Consider the following 17,280-nt stretch of genomic DNA (forward strand, 5'->3'; position numbering starts at 1 on the left):
TTTGTGACGAGAATTTGGTGTTTCAGGTACCATTGTTGAACTCCAGAGCTGGGACTGACATCCTTAGCCTATAATGGTGCAGTTTATAAATATAATATAAGCATATTTGGATGAAAATGTGTTGAGGGTAGATACTGCTATTTTACAAGTGTAGTAGTATTGTGTATTAAGTTTGTTTTATTGCAGCCAATGTTTCATCTCCATTGCACTGCCTTTTCAGACATGAGATGTTTTATTGCATCGTGGTTGTAAAACAGATGTTTTATTGCATCGTGTTTGTAAGACAGATTATTTATTTAATTGTGGTTGTAAGACAGATGTTTTATTGCATCGTGGTTGTAGGACAGATGTTTTATTGGATCGTGGTTGTAGGACAGGTGTGTTTATTGGATCGTGGTTGTAGGACAGGTGTGTTTATTGCATCGTGGTTGTAGGACAGGTGTGTTTATTGCATTGTGGTTGTAGGACAGATGTTTTATTGGATTGTGGTTGTAGGACAGGTGTGTTTATTGGATTGTGGTTGTAGGACAGATGTTTTATTGCATCGTGGTTGTAGGACAGGTGTGTTTATTGCATCGTGGTTGTAGGACAGATGTTTTATTGGATCGTGGTTGTAGGACAGGTGTGTTTATTGCATCGTGGTTGTAGGACAGATGTTTTATTGGATCGTGGTTGTAGGACAGGTGGGTTTATTGGATCGTGGTTGTAGGACAGATGTTTTATTGGATCGTGGTTGTAGGACAGGTGTGTTTATTGCATCGTGGTTGTAGGACAGGTGTGTTTATTGCATCGTGGTTGTATGACAGATGTGTTTATTAGCTAATGGCATCTTGTTTTATTCTTCTACCTCTCAATCATATTAACATGTCTTGATTACTTATTACAATGTAATAAATTATAACCTAATTCACAGAATGAACACTCAAATGATCAACTTGACCAGGCAGTCCCAGAACCCCTCTCTGGAGAGACCAACCCTCCTCCCAGCATCACCCCTCCTCCTGTGAGTGTAGACATACACACAAATTGGCAAATAATCAGTGACTATGGTTAAAAACAGTTTTCAGACACATTGATACTGTAGGTTACTATGTTTACTATGTGTTGTGTTTCAGGGTCCAGTCCAGTGTGTAGACAACCCCTCAGGTGATCCTGGAGAGGTGGTCTATGACACAGACACATTTCCCATCAGACATCAGCCTCCTGTGAGTAAAGTGTGACAGTTCAGAGACCCTCAGTTCATATCTGGCTGTTGTTTGGTTGTCTGACTGCTGTCTGTGAAAAATAGAGGTAGGGTTGTAGAGAATCGAAGGACCATGAATGTAACCACTTTAGAATGTCCGGTCAGAACAAGGATGAGGTGGCTTTCCAGGTTAAGGGGAGTTTAACGGAAGAAGATGTCCACATTCACACGTCACACACATCTGACCACTCATGGTTCATATCACTGAGAATCATGTCCAGTGAGAACTGACATGAACTATATGTTGTTTAGATGCACGCACAATTAAACATCAGACATACAGGAATTCAGTCCACAGGAGGAAAAGTGCAACAGGAGGGTAAACTGTGGAAGTGCTCATCAGGATAGGGAAAGCACGTCTTTGACCACACAGTGTGCTGGGGTCAGACTAACTAAAACTGTAGTCCCGGGAATCAAGGCTGCTGATAGGCTGAACGAGAAGTGGTGATAAGTATTTGGCGTGACCTTGACCAATAAGACACTAACAAAAGTGGGGGTCCTCTGAATAGGAGACTAACACCGTACCCAAACCGGCCGCAGGTGTGCGCTGTCTTGCGCAAATAGATTTTGTTTTTATGGTTAAAAACAGTTTTCAGAAACATTGATACTGTAGGTTACTATGTTTACTATGTGTTGTGTTTCAGGGTCCAGCCTTACACACCATGAACAATCAGATCCTCTCACGGTTGGGTGCCTCAGGCTCTGCACACTCTTGGCTTGCAGATTGTAAAATAAACAAACATTTTTGCTAAAATGATGATTATATTATTGATTGATTGACTATGGCTTTTCAAATCACCCAGTATTGCTATCTGCAATGTTAGTTCTAGGCAAATGTTGCATTTCTTCAGCCATTCCTGGACCTGTAACCAAAAACAAGCTACATGTGGACAATACCAAAATAAATGATCCAATGACTGCCTCCTCTCAGCAAGATCTGCAGAGCTTGGTTGCAAGAATGTTGTATAGTAATTTAAATTAAAAAATGTAAAGCTTTGAATCCAGCGTTGTTTTGCGTATCAATTCATAAACCATGTGCCATGGCATGGGTCGAAAAACATCGAAAATCTCTTCCCAACTATTTTGCAGTTTATATGGCACAGCTGTCAGTGTTTTGGTCCTTAAATGAAATTGCTATATGTTTTCATTTATCACACACGACATATAAATTCCTTACTTTTTTCTCCTTCTACTTGTCTCTTCCATTTTTTGGTTGTAATTTTGGGTAGAGCAGACATTTCTATATGTGTGTGTTAACTGCATGTGTAACATAACTCCACAAGTCCTATTTATGATATCATTCACTAAGATTATACATTTTTTTTAAAGTTTCTTCGAAAAATACGTATTTTTTTTATTATAAATTTGCATATTCGAGTTTAACCACAATATTAGTTGCATTATTGTTCTGTCTTTTCAGATGGATTAAACTGAAATTGCAACCAACTTTCTAAGGCTTGTTTAAAAAATAAAAACATTTTTGAGATGATTTCCTTTTCAAACAACCGGAAGTGAGCAAGTGTAATCTGAATAAATGGGAAAAGGTCATTCTTGAACATAGCATGAGACATTCCTATCAATTTACTAGAGAACCAGTTTGGATTTAAGTATAACTTCTGTATGACTGATGCCTTTAGTGAGAGGTCTAATGCTTTAATATTTAATCATTTCTGCCCTCTGAATTCATATTCGTAATATAAAGAGGCCCTTTTAATTTTGTCTCGCTTGCCATTCCAAATCAATATTTTTTGTTGTTGATATAATTTAAAAAGCAGGTCACTAGGTGTAGGCAAAACCATAAGAAAATAGATAAACTGTGATATGACTAAAGAGTTAATTATCATGATTTTTCCACAAATAGACAGGAATTTTCCTTTCAAAGTTGGCAAGATCTTTTCTATTTTTGCTAACTTTCTATAAAAATGTATTGGAGTGAGAATGTATTTATTTTGGGATTTGTTTTCCGAGTATGTCCACATCTCCGTCAGACCATTTAATTGGTAAATTGCAAAATGTGCATTGTTTTGTGATCCAATATGTAATACTTGGTTTTATGTCATTTGGCTTTCCAGAGAGGATAGCAAAAGTATCTAGATCCTCTATGAGGCCGTGGAGAGATTCTAATTGTGGTTTAAAAAGAAACGTGAATCATCAGCGTACAATGACACCTTCGTTTTTAAACCACGGATTTCTAATCCCTTAATATTAATGTTTGATCTAATTTTAACAGCTAACAACCTTGTTTTACTCCTCTAGATAGTTTAAATCTTTCTGAGATGTACACATTATTTACTATTTTACACCTAAGATTACTATATAGAACTTTAACCCATTTTATAAGAGGTTCCCCAAAATGGAAATATTCTAGGCATTTACAGTGCCTTGCAAAAGTATTCGGCCCCCTTGAACTTTGCGAACTTTTGTCACATTTCAGGCTTCAAACATAAAGATATAAAACTGTATTTTTTTGTGAAGAATCAACAACAAGTGGGACACAATCATGAAGTGGAACGACATTTATTGGATATTTCAAACTTTTTTAACAAATCAAAAACTGCAAAATTGGGCGTGCAAAATTATTCAGCCCCTTTACTTTCAGTGCAGCAAACTCTCTCCAGAAGTTCAGTGAGGATCTCTGAATGATCCAATGTTGACCTAAATGACTAATGATGATAAATACAATCCACCTGTGTGTAATCAAGTCTCCGTATAAATGCACCTGCACTGTGATAGTCTCAGAGGTCCGTTAAAAGCGCAGAGAGCATCATGAAGAACAAGGAACACACCAGGCAGGTCCGAGATACTGTTGTGAAGAAGTTTAAAGCCGGATTTGGATACAAAAATATTTCCCAAGCTTTAAACATCCCAAGGAGCACTGTGCAAGCGATAATATTGAAATGGAAGGAGTATCAGACCACTGCAAATCTACCAAGACCTGGCCGTCCCTCTAAACTTTCAGCTCATACGAGGAGAAGACTGATCAGAGATGCAGCCAAGAGGCCCATGATCACTCTGGATGAACTGCAGAGATCTACAGCTGAGGTGGGAGACTCTGTCCATAGGACAACAATCAGTCGTATATTGCACAAATCTGGCCTTTATGAAAGAGTGGCAAGAAGAAAGCCATTTCTTAAAGATATCCATAAAAAGTGTTGTTTAAAGTTTGCCACAAGCCACCTGGGAGACACACCAAACATGTGGAATAAGGTGCTCTGGTCAAATGAAACCAAAATTGAACTTTTTGGCAACAATGCAAAACATTATGTTTGGCGTAAAAGCAACACAGCTCATCACCCTGAACACACCATCCACCCTGTCAAACATGGTGGTGGCAGCATCATGGTTTGGGCCTGCTTTTCTTCAGCAGGGACAGGGAAGATGGTTAAAATTGATGGGAAGATGGATGGACAGAGATTTGTCTTCCAACAAGACAATGATCCAAAACATAAAGCAAAATCTACAATGGAATGGTTCAAAAATAAACATATCCAGGCGTTAGAATGGCCAAGTCAAAGTCCAGACCTGAATCCAATCGAGAATCTGTGGAAAGAACTGAAAACTGCTGTTCACAAATGCTCTCCATCCAACCTCACTGAGCTCGAGCTGTTTTGCAAGGAGGAATGGGAAAAATGTTCAGTCTCTCGATGTGCAAAACTGATAGAGACATACCCCAAGCGACTTACAGCTGTAATCGCAGCAAAAGGTGGCGCTACAAAGTATTAACTTAAGGGGGCTGAATAATTTTGCACGCCCAATTTTGCAGTTTTTGATTTGTTGAAAAAGTTTGAAATATCCAATTAATGTCGTTCCACTTCATGATTGTGTCCCACTTGTTGTTGATTCTTCACAAAAAAATACAGTTTTCTATCTTTATGTATGAAGCCTGAAATGTGGCAAAAGGTCGCAAAGTTCAAGGGGGCCGAATACTTTCGCAAGGCACTGTATGTCTCACTAGGTCAGGGTATTTAAGCCTCCATATAGCCACTAATTCAAATATCTCCATGACATTCATGATTTCCTTAAGTGCCTGAGGGTGATAGTTTGTAGTGTGATTTCCTTTACGGTCCATAGAGGTATTTAAAACCATATTAAAATCTCCCACCATAATAATAGAGTCTAGTGTTGCTAGTAGAGTTGATCAATTCTTATATATATTTTCAAAGAAGCTTGGATCTGTAGTATCTGGGATCTACATCTGTTTATATTAGTTACTATGCTGTATTACGGCAGTGTTACGTTACTACACCTATTAGGAAATGCACATGCGCACTGGGGTGCCGGGAACTGTAGAGCACGAGGGGTTTTGACTAAAGGAAAACTAACTGTACTGCCGTCTCCTGCCTGGTCATTTCTCCACAACACAAATATTACAGTGGCGACGAGGTGATTAAACTTCTTAAACGGACATTGCTTGAAGGGAAGAATGTTGCGTGAGTAATGAAACTCAAAATAATTATGTAATTCTTCAGTTATTTTTTTTTTCTTTCGCCAGTGGAAAAGGCTAAGCACTGCTAGTAGGTACAGTGTTCAGGAGCTGCCAAGTAGCAAGACTATTGGAGTCCAGAATAGCGACACTGCCCTCTGGTGGTTAAATAAATAAAAAACGAATTGAATCTTTTGAAATTAGGCGATCTCAGTGGAGAAATATTGGGGGGATAAAAGGAAGAAGGAACGTAACACGGTGTGTACATTATTACAAATGAGTACAGTGAAGTAAGTAATTGCAGAAACTTCTGAAGTGAAGAATTAGATGAAAATTAAGGAATACAAGAAATAAGGAAACTGCAAATGAAATCAAAGATGAAAAGAAAGCAGACGTATTTCTCAGTGGTTTGGGTCCAACTGAGTATGAATTGCTGAAAGGTCTCATTGAACCAATAAAAGAAGTGGAGTTGAACTATGCAGAACTGACTGAAACTCTTTCAAGCCAATTCTCATTGCAGAACGTTTCAGATTTTACCAACATCACCAGAGTCAAGGGGAAACCGTGGCTGACTACATCCTTGCTTTGAAAAGGCTGGCAAGTACATGTGACTTTGCACGATTTCTTGATGATGCTCTTCGAGACAAGTTTGTATGTGGTCTCACAGGTGAAGCATATCACAGAAGGCTTTTGTCAGAGAAGGATCTGACCTTTAAGAAAGCCTGTGATATCGCACTTGGACTCGAGCTTGCCCACAGGAATACTATTGCGCTATCGGGACATGCAAAACGTCAGAAAGGTGTTCACAAGGTCAGTGATGCACGTGGTGAAAAAGGCTCACAAAAGTCACACTTTTCTCAGTCCCGTCCTCAAGGTTACACAAGAACAAAGCAGCCCACATCTCAAAGGTCTAAGCCAAGTTGCTACAGATGTGGGGGAGATAATCATCAGCCCAGTGAATGTCAATTCCAAAATGAAAAGTGCCACAATTGTGGAAAGGTTGGACATTTACAGAGAGTGTGTAAAGCTCCAAAATGCACAGCAAGAGCGCACAAAGTGTCAGACGCAGCACAAGAAGAGGAAGGTACACCTGAAACAGTATTGGAACTGTTCACAGTGTACACAGCTCAACAACAAAAAGATGGAATCTATCTCAGCATGGAGGTCGTGGGAAAACCAGTAGTCATGCAGCTGGACACCGGAGCGTCTGTATCTCTGGTTCCAGAGAGACTCTACAAAGAAAAACTGAGTGTGCCCTCTTCAGCCAGCGTCCATCCGCCTTTCTTCATATACTGTTGACACTATTCCTGTGTTAGCACAGATCCAGGTACCAGTCCGGTACTGCTGCAGGCAGTTGGTGAACTTGGCGGAACTTGGTGGAATGGGTCCCCACAACACAGAGATTAAGCTGAGACTTGCGTGTGATGCATCTCCATACGGAGTAGGAGCCGTCATCTCACATGTTCTACCGTCAGGTGAAGAACACCCTATTGCATTTGCATCATGGACTCTGTCACCAAGTGTGAAAAATGATGCTCAAATTAAGAAGGAAGTCCTGAGCATAATATTCGGAGTGAAGAAGTTTCACAAATACCTCTACGGAAGGAAGTTCCAACTGCTGACAGATCACAAGCTGTCAGCCAAGCTGTCGGCTATACCAACCCTTGCTGCACTTCAAATGCAACATTGGGCTCTGATATTGTTAGCCTACGACTATGAGATTGAGTACAGACGATCCAGTGATCACACAAATGCAGATGCACTATCAAGAATACCATGCAATAATGACTCAGACAGTGAAGATGATAGAGCAGTCTCCCAGATCTCTCTCATTGACGAACTGCCCATATCTGCTTCAGACATAGCAGAGGAAACAAGGAAAAAGACCCAGTGCTTTCCAAAGTCTTAGACTTAACATTAGGCGGTTGGCCAACCTTTGTAAATGACGATAACCTTTGTCCATTCATCGACAAGAAAGACCAGTTGTCCACTGATCAAGGATGTGTTCTGTGGGGATCAAGGGTGGTAGTACCTCACAAATTCCAGAGGAGACTGCTATCTGACCTGCATGAGGGACATCCAGGGATCACTCGAATGAAAGCACTCGCCCGCAGGTAGCTATGGTGGCCTGGACTGGATCAGGACATTCAACAGCATGTAGGCCACTGCTCACCTTGTGAAGCTGTTCGCAACAAGCCTGCTGCTGCACCTCTGCATCCATGGTCCTGGGCTGCTACACCTTGGGAACACATCCATGTGGATTACGTCGAGATTGACAAGCAACATTTCCTTGTTGTCGTCGATGTCCATTCCAAGTGGATGGAAGTGTTCCCTACTCAACTGACCACAGCTGAGAAGACCATCAATCTTCTCAGACACCTGTTTGCATCGTTGGACTAATCAAGAAGCTCGTATCGGACAATGGCCCTCCTTTCACATCAAACGATTTTGAAATGTTTCTCAAGAACAACTGCCATATGGCCACACTGTATAGAGATAGAGTGAAGTTTCATAGAGAACAAAGCAATTTCTTCCACCTCACAGAACTTGAGGGCTGAACAACGTTTACGTTCCGAAGAAGGTATAAAAGATCGGTGAAGAATCCAGCTACGAACTGGTCCGTTTGTTACAACTTGGGGAAGCTCATGGGAGACGGTATGGCCACATTACCATAACGCTGTTTATATAATAGCCTCAGATATGAGGTTTACATCTAATTGTTGAATAAGATGAATGAGTGAGTATGATACTGTTTGTAAAATTGTGTAATGTGATTTTGGACTGTTTAATTGTTGCAGGAATTAAATTCCTCTGTTTTAATACCCAATTAAAATGAAACACTCTGTCAATTCATAAGAATTTGTAAGACTCTTATTTGTATAAAATGGACAGAGCCCAGTCTTAAAGTCAACCAGCAGCGTTTACTCACGAGAGTACTGCCCATTATACATTTTATCACAGGTTATAAACTGAAAATGACGTCAGCGTTTTCTAAACTGTTCCTTCTCTTCTCGACACTGGTTCAAAGGCTGTATAATTCTCAAGCCTTCCCACATCGTCTAGAGCCAAGGTCAGCCTGTGTAGATAAGCATTCTAGCCAGTCTGGCGATATAGTTCATTCATTTCTACCAAGGAACAGACAGTCATTGTTCTAATTCTTGATTATATTTACACACATTATATTCAGTACTAGGATTAAAAAGAAAATTCATACATATACAGTAACATAATAGTATTCTGATTAGTACATATACAGTAAAATAATAGTATTCTGATTAGTCAGTCCTGATTGAAATGTATACATAATTAGTCATTATTGATTAAAAAAAATTCCCTTAACATTAATGACGGAAATTCCAATACCCTTTTGAGTTGAACTAAATCAGAGGACCGCCCATGAGCCCAGTTAGGGTCAGGCATCCTGGGACAGCCCCTTTTCTGCAATTCCGAATAAAACCCAACTTTGAGAAATTCTCAGCAGACTATGTTTCTCTCAATCACGGGTGGACGAAGGTTGCAGACCATTGCTGAATCTTTTAACCATACCACGTGGTTAAACTCTTAGACTATCGATACCGACAGAATAAGAACAAGTCTTTGATATTAATTACTCATCTGCAGCTAGGAATTCAGTATCATTGAACGCGAAGAACGACAACCGCCAAAACATCCATTCTACAACAACATGAATGAATGTCACTCTGAACTATCCACTATAACCACGACAGAGAGAGACAGACGGACAATTCTACAAAAGAAACAAACTTTTCAACAGCGATCAAGAAGACACACTGAGCGTAAATATATACACTGCTCAACAAAAATAAAGGGAACACTTAAACAACACAATGTAACTCCAAGTCAATCACACTTCTGTGAAATCAAACTGTCCACTTAGGAAGCAACACTGATTGACAATAAATGTCACATGCTGTTGTGCAAATGAAATAGACAACAGGTGGAAATTATAGGCAATTAGCAAGACACCCCCAATAAAGGAGTGGTTCTGCAGGTGATAACCACAAACCACTTCTCAGTTCCTTTGCTTCCTGGCTGATGTTTTGGTCACTTTTGAATGCTGGCGGTGCTTTCACTCTAGTGGTAGCATGAGACGGAGTCTACAACCCACACAAGTGGCTCAGGTAGTGCAGCTCATCCAGGATGGTACATCAATGCGAGCTGTGGCAAGAAGGTTTGCTGTGTCTGTCAGCGTAATGTCCAGAGCATGGAGGCGCTACCAGGAGACAGGCCAGTACATCAGGAGACGTGGAGGAGGCCGTAGGAGGGCAACAACCCAGCAGCAGGACCGCTACCTCCGCCTTTGTGCAAGGAGGAGCACTGCCAGAGCCCTGCAAAATGACCTCCAGCAGGCCACAAATGTGCATGTGTCTGCTCAAACGGTCAGAAACAGACTCCATGGGGGTGGTATGAGGGCCCGACGTCCAAAGGTGGGGGTTGTGCTTACAGCCCAACGCCGTGCAGGACGTTTGGCATTTGCCAGAGGACACCAAGATTGGCAAATTCGCCACTGGCGCCCTGTGCTCTTCACAGATGAAAGCAGGTTCACACTGAGCACGTGACAGACGTGACAGTCTGGAAACGCTGTGGAGAACATTCTGCTGCCTGCAACATCCTCCAGCATGACCGGTTTGGCGGTGGGTCAGTCATGGTGTGGGGTGGCATTTCTTTGGGGAGGCGCACAGCCCTCCATGTGCTCGCCAGAGGTAGCCTGACTGCCATTAGGTACCGAGATGAGATCCTCAGACCCCTTGTGAGACCATATGCTGGTGCGGTTGGCCCTGGTTCCTCCTAATGCAAGACAATGCTAGACCTCATGTGGCTGGAGTGTGTCAGCAGTTCCTGCAAGAGGAAGGCATTGATGCTATGGACTGGCCCGCCCGTTCCCCAGACCTGAATCCAATTGAGCACATCTGGGACATCATGTCTCGCTCCATCCACCAATGCCACGTTGCACCACAGACTGTCCAGGAGTTGGCAGATGCTTTAGTCCAGGTCTGGGAGGAGATCCCTCAGGAGACCATCCGCCACCTCATCAGGAGCATGCCCAGGCATTGTAGGGAGGTCATACAGGCACGTGGAGGCCACACACAGCCTCATTTTGACTTGTTTTAAGGACATTACATCAAAGTTGGATCAGCCTGTAGTGTGGTTTTCCACTTTAATTTTGAGTGTGACTCCAAATCCAGACCTCCATGGGTTGATACATTTGATTTCCATTGATAATGTTTGTGTGCTTTTGTTGTCAACACATTCAACTATGTAAAGAAAAAAGTATTTAATAAGAATCTTTCATTCATTCAGATCTAGGATGTGTTATTTTAGTGTTCCCTTTATTTTTTTGAGCAGTGTATATTTATTGCAATTGTTCCCGAATGAGTTAGTGTTCATGTGTAAAGGATTAGCATTTCAATTGTTATAATTAACTCCGCAGTGACTTCTTAGTCGACCCCCACTTCCCTTTTGTCTAACAAGCCGCCATGCCGGTTTAACCCACTAGGGCACATTCTCCTACCATTTCTTGTAACCATATCTACTTTGTTGTTTTGTGTATGCATTTCTGTGAATTACTTAGTTAGAAATAAATAAATGATTTAAGACAATTGATGTATAGATGACTCATAGTGAAGACTGCGTTCGTGCAGATAACCAACAATTTACGACGTTTGGAATGAGACTAACGTGAGGTAAAGTAAATAATTCATTAATCAGAAGACTATGGATCAGATATGAAAATACCTGAAAAGTTATTTTAGGAAATGATAACTTTGTAATCTGAATATTTTCCTTGGTGCCCCGACTTCCTAGTTAATTACAGTTACATGATTAATCAGTTTGATCGCGTAATACTAATTACAGAGAATCTTTGATAAAAACTAAGTCTTCAAGATCATCTGCTACGGTCCAACACCCCAGCAGAGACATGCCGAGAGAACAAGAACAATAACGACCCCCAGGACTAGTCTCCTGACTGTGGACGTACGGGAGAGACAGAGCCTGACCATCTACCCGAACCTGGTCCACCACCGGAAGCCCAGGAGGAGCGGAGATATTCTATTCGACAGTGAAGGGCACCTCAAAAGCTTGACCTGTGAGTTGAGCTGTTTAAGGAGGTAACAGTGTCACGACTTCCGCTGAAGTTGGCTCCCGGTGCTCGGTGGTCATCGTCACCGTCCTACTAGCCGCCACCGATCCCTTTTTCGTTTGTCTGTTTGTTTTGTCTTATTAGTTTCACCTGTGTTCTGTTGTATGGCTTAATGATATCTTCAACCACCGACTTACCATCCTGAGACAAGGCCGAGTATAGCTCACAAATATCTCCGCCACGGCACAACCCAATGGGGGGCACCAACCCAGACAGGAAGACAACGTCAGTGACTCAACCCACTCAAGTGACGCACCCATCCTTGGGACGGCATGGAAGAGCACCAGTAAGCCAGTGACTCGGCCCCTGTAATAGGGTTAGAGGCAGAGAGAATCCAGGTGGAGAGAAGGGAACCGGCTTGGCAGAGACAGCAAGGGCAGTTTGTTGCTCCAGTGCCTTTCCGTTCACCTTCACACTCCTGGGCCAGACTACACTCAATCATAGAACCTACTGAAGAGATGAGTCTTCAATAAAGACTTAAAGGTTGAGACTGAGTCTGCATCTCTCACATGGGTAGGCAGACCATTCCATAAAAATTGAGCTCTATAGGAGAAAGCCCTGCCTCCAGCTGTTTGCTTAGAAATTCTAGGGACAATTAGGAGGCCTGCGTCTTGTGACCGTAGTGTACGTGTAGGCCTGTACGGCAGGACCAAATTCTGAAAGATAGGTACGAGCAAGCCCATGTAATGCTTTGTAGGTTAGCAGTAAAACCTTGAAATCAGCCCTTGCCTTAACAGCAAGCCAGTGTAGGGAGGCTAGCACTGGAGTAATATGATCAAATGTTTTCGTTCTATTCAGGAATCTAGCAGCCGTATTTAGCACTAACTGAAGTTTATTTAGTGCTTTATCCGGGTAGCCGGAAAGTAGAGCATTGCAGTAGTCTAACCTAGAAGTAACAAAAGCATGGATGAATTTTTCTGCATCAAGTTTGGACAGAAAATGTCTGATTTTTGCAATGTTACGCAGATGGAAAAAGCTGTCCTTTGAAACAATCTTGATATGTTCGTCAAAAGAGATATCAGTGTCCAGAGTAAGGCCGAGGTGCTTCACAGTTTTCCTTGAGACGACTGTACAACCATCAAGATTAATTGTCAGATTCAACAGAAGATCTCTTTGTTTCTTGGGACCTAGAACAAGCATCTTTGTTTTGTCCGAGTTTAAAAGTAGAAAGTTTGCAGCCATCCACTTCCTTATGTCTGAAACACAGGCTTCCAGCGAGGGCTTCGCCATGTTTCATTGAAATGTACAGCTGTGTGTCATCCGCATAGCAGTGAAAGTTAACATTATATTTTTGAATGACATTCCCAAGAGGTAAAATATATAGTGAAAACAATAGTGGTCCTAAAACGGAACCTTGAGGAACACCGAAATTTACAGTTGATTTGTCAGAGGACAAACCATTCACAGAGACAAACTGATATCTTTCCGACAGATAAGATCTAAACCAGGTCAGAACTTGTCCTTGTAGACCAATTTGGGTTTCCAATCTCTCCAAAATAATGATGCAGAGCCTCGGTCTGACGCCATTAAAAGGTAATTTACCACCTTCACAAGTGCAGTCTCAGTGCTATGATGGGGTCTAAAACCAGACTGAAGCATTTCATATACATTGTTTGTCTTCAGGAAGGCAGTGAGTTGCTGCGCAACAGCTTTTTCAAAAATGTTAGAGGAATGGGAGATTCGATATAGGCCGATAGTTTTTTATATTTTCTGGGTCAAGGTTTGGCTTTTTCAAAGAGAGGCTTTATTACTTTATAGAGAGCCGTTTATTATGTTCAACATAGGAGGGCCAAGCACAGGAAACAGCTCTTTCAGTAGTTTAGTTGGAATAGGGTCCAGTATGCAGCTTGATGGTTAAGAGGCCATGATTATTTTCATCATTGTGTCAAGAGATATAATACTAAAACACTTGAGTGTCTCCCTTATTCCTAGGTCCTGGCAGAGTTGTGCAGACTCAGGACAACTGAGCTTTGGAGGAATACGCAGATTTAAAGAGGAGTCCATAATTTGCTTTCTAATGATCATGATCTTTTCCTCAAAGAAGTTCATGAATTTATTACTGCTGAAGTGAAAACCATCCTCTCTTGGGGAATGCTGCTTTTTAGTTAGCTTTGCGACAGTATCAAAAATGCATTTCGGATTGTTCTTATTTTCCTCAATTAGGTTGGAAAAATAGGATGATCGAGCAGCAGTGAGGGCTCTTCGATACTGCACGGCACTGTCTTTCCAAGCTAGTCAGAAGACTTCCAGTTTGGTGTGGCGTTCCAATTTTCTGGAAGCTTGCTTCAGAGCTCGGGTATTTTCTGTATACCAGGGAGCTAGTTTCTTATGACAAATGTTTTTAGTTTTTGGGGGTGCAACTGCATCTAGGGTCTTGCGCAAGGTTAAATTAAGTTCCTCAGTTAGGTAGTTAACTGATTTTTGTCCTCTGATGTCCTTGGGTAGGCAGAGGGAGTCTGGAAGGGCATCAAGGAATCTTTGGGTTGTCTGAGAATTTATAGCACGACATTTGATGCTCCTTGGTTGGGGTCTAAGCAGATTATTTGTTGCGATTGCAAACGTAATAAAATGGTGGTCCGATAGTCCAGGATTATGAGGAAAAACATTAAGATCCACAACATTTATTCCATGGGACAAAACTAGGTCCAGAGTATGACTGTGTCAGTGAGTAGGTCCGGAGACATGTTGGATAAACCCAACTGAGTCGATGATGGCTCCAAATGCCTTTTGGAGTGGGTCTGTGGACTTTTCCATGTGAATATTAAAGTCATCAAAAATTAGAATATTATCTGCTATGACTACAAGGTCCGATGGGAATTCAGGGAACTCAGTGAGGAACGCTGTATATGGCCCAGGAGGCCTGTAAACAGTAGCTATAAAAAAGTGATTGAGTCGGCTGCATAGATTTCATGACTAGAAGCTCAAAAGATGAAAACGTCATAGTAACTCCTCTTAATGACTCATCCCCTCTGGCATTTAGCCACCGTTATCTTTTTGCCATGCACTAATTTTTGTTTGGTTTCACAGAGCCACAGCAATGTTTAAAAAATAAACAGTCACGATTGATTTGCACTTTCCGCACAAAAGTACATTCATCTCTAGGAGACAGAACACGTCTCCTTTCTGAGCGGTATGACGACTGCATGGTCCCATGGTGTTTATACTTGTGTACTATTGTTTGTACAGATGAACGTGGTACCTTCAGCCGTTTGGAAATTTCTCCCAATGATGAACCAGACTTGTGGAGGTCTAAAAAAATGTTCTGAGGTCTTGGCTAATTTATTTTGATTTTGCCATGATGTCAAGCAAAGAGGCACAGAGTTTGAAGGTAGGCCATGAAATACATCCACAGGTACACCTCCAATTGACTCAAATGATGTCAATTAGCCTATCAGAAGCTTCTAAAGCCATTACATCATTTTCTGGAATTTTCCAAGCTGTTTAAAGGCACAGTCAACTTAGTGTATATAAACTTCTGACCCACTGGAATTGTGACACAGTGAAATAATCTGTCAGTAAACAATTGTTTGAAAAAGTACTTGTCATGCACAAAGTAGATGTCCTAACAGACTTGCCAAAACTATAGTTTGTTAGCAAGAAATTTGTGGAGGGGTTGAAAAACGAGTTTGAATGACTCCAACCTAAGTGTATGTAAACTTCTGACTTCAACTGTATATGTAGCAAAACAAACGAAAAATCAACAAAGATAGTTGTCCTCCAATGAGGGGTGGAGGGGTTAAAAATAGTAATAATAATACATTAAAAAAATAAACACACCCAAGCCCCCACTCTGCCACTGATTGGATCCTTTGAACTATCTGTATATATCCTTAAAAACAAATAAAACCTATTCTCTCTCCACACCTCTTCTCACGTCCTCACCCCCTCTCTCCTGCCCTCAATCATGTCCACATCTACACTTGGTTTCGGAAACAGCCACGGAGGAACATTCCCCGGTGCAATTGCTGGCCCTCTCTCTCTCTCCCCCAGTCCATATTCTTGTTAGAGGTGCACACCGTCACCTACTGTAAACTACGTGCGTATGTATATACAATGGGGCAAAAAAGTATTTAGTCAGCCACCAATTGTTCAAGTTCTTCCAGTTAAAAAGATCAGAGAGGACTATAATTTTCAGCATAGGTACACTTCAACTATGACAGACAAAATTAGAAAAAAAAATCCAGAAAATCACATTGTAGGATTTTTAATGAATTTATTTGCAAATGATGGTGGAAAATAAGTATTTGGTCACCTACAAACAAGCAAGATTTCTGGCTCTCACAGACCTGTAACTTCTTCTTTAAGAGGCTCCTCTGTCCTCCACTCGTTACCTGTATTAATGGCACCTGTTTGAACTTGTTATCAGTATAAAAGACACCTGTCCACAACCTCAAACAGTCACACTCCAAACTCCACTATGGCCAAGACCAAAGAGCTGTCAAAGGACACCAGAAACAAAATTGTAGACCTGCACCAGGCTGGGAAGACTGAATCTGCAATAAGTAAGCAGCTTGGTTTGAAGAAATCAACTGTGGGAGCAATCATTAGGAAATGGAAGACATACAAGACCACTGATAATCTCCCTCGATCTGGGGCTCCATGCAAGATCTCACCCCGTGGGGTCAAAATGATCACAAGAACGGTGAGCAAAAATCCCAGAACCACACGGGGGGACCTAGTGAATGACCTGCAGAGAGCTGGGACCAAAGTAACAAAGCCTACCATCAGTAACACACTACGCCGCCAGGGACTCAAATCCTGCAGTGCCAGACGTGTCCCCCTGCTTAAGCCAGTACATGTCCAGGCCCGTCTGAAATTTGCTAGAGAGCATTTGGATGATCCAGAAGAAGATTGGGAGAATGTCATATGGTCAGATGAAACCAAAATAGAACTTTTGGTAAAAACTCAACTCGTCGTGTTTGGAGGACAAAGAATGCTGAGTTGCATCCAAAGAACACCATACCTACTGTGAAGCATGGGGGTGGGAAAAAATCAGGCTTTGGGGCTGTTTTTCTGCAAAGGGACCAGGACGACTGATCCGTGTAAAGGAAAGAATGAATGGGGCCATGTATCGTGAGATTTTGAGTGAAAACCTCCTTCCATCAGCAAGGGCATTGAAGATGAAACGTGGCTGGGTCTTTCAGCATGACAATGATCCCAAACACACTGCCCGGGCAACGAAGGAGAGGCTTCGTAAGAAGCATTTCAAGGTCCTGGAGTGGCCTAGCCAGTCTACAGATCTCAATCCCATAGAAAATCTTTGGAGGGTGTTGAAAGTCCGTGTTGCCTAGCAACAGCCCCAGAACATCACTGCTCTAGAGGAGATCTGCATGGAGGAATGGACCAAAATACCAGCAACAGTGTGTGAAAACCTTGTGAAGACTTACAGAAAACGTTTGACCTCTGTCATTGCCAACAAAGGGTATATAACAAAGTATTGAGATAAACTTC

Source organism: Oncorhynchus clarkii, chromosome 29 (genome assembly GCF_045791955.1).
Source record: "Oncorhynchus clarkii lewisi isolate Uvic-CL-2024 chromosome 29, UVic_Ocla_1.0, whole genome shotgun sequence".
In the NCBI taxonomy this organism is placed as follows: Eukaryota; Metazoa; Chordata; class Actinopteri; order Salmoniformes; family Salmonidae; genus Oncorhynchus; species Oncorhynchus clarkii.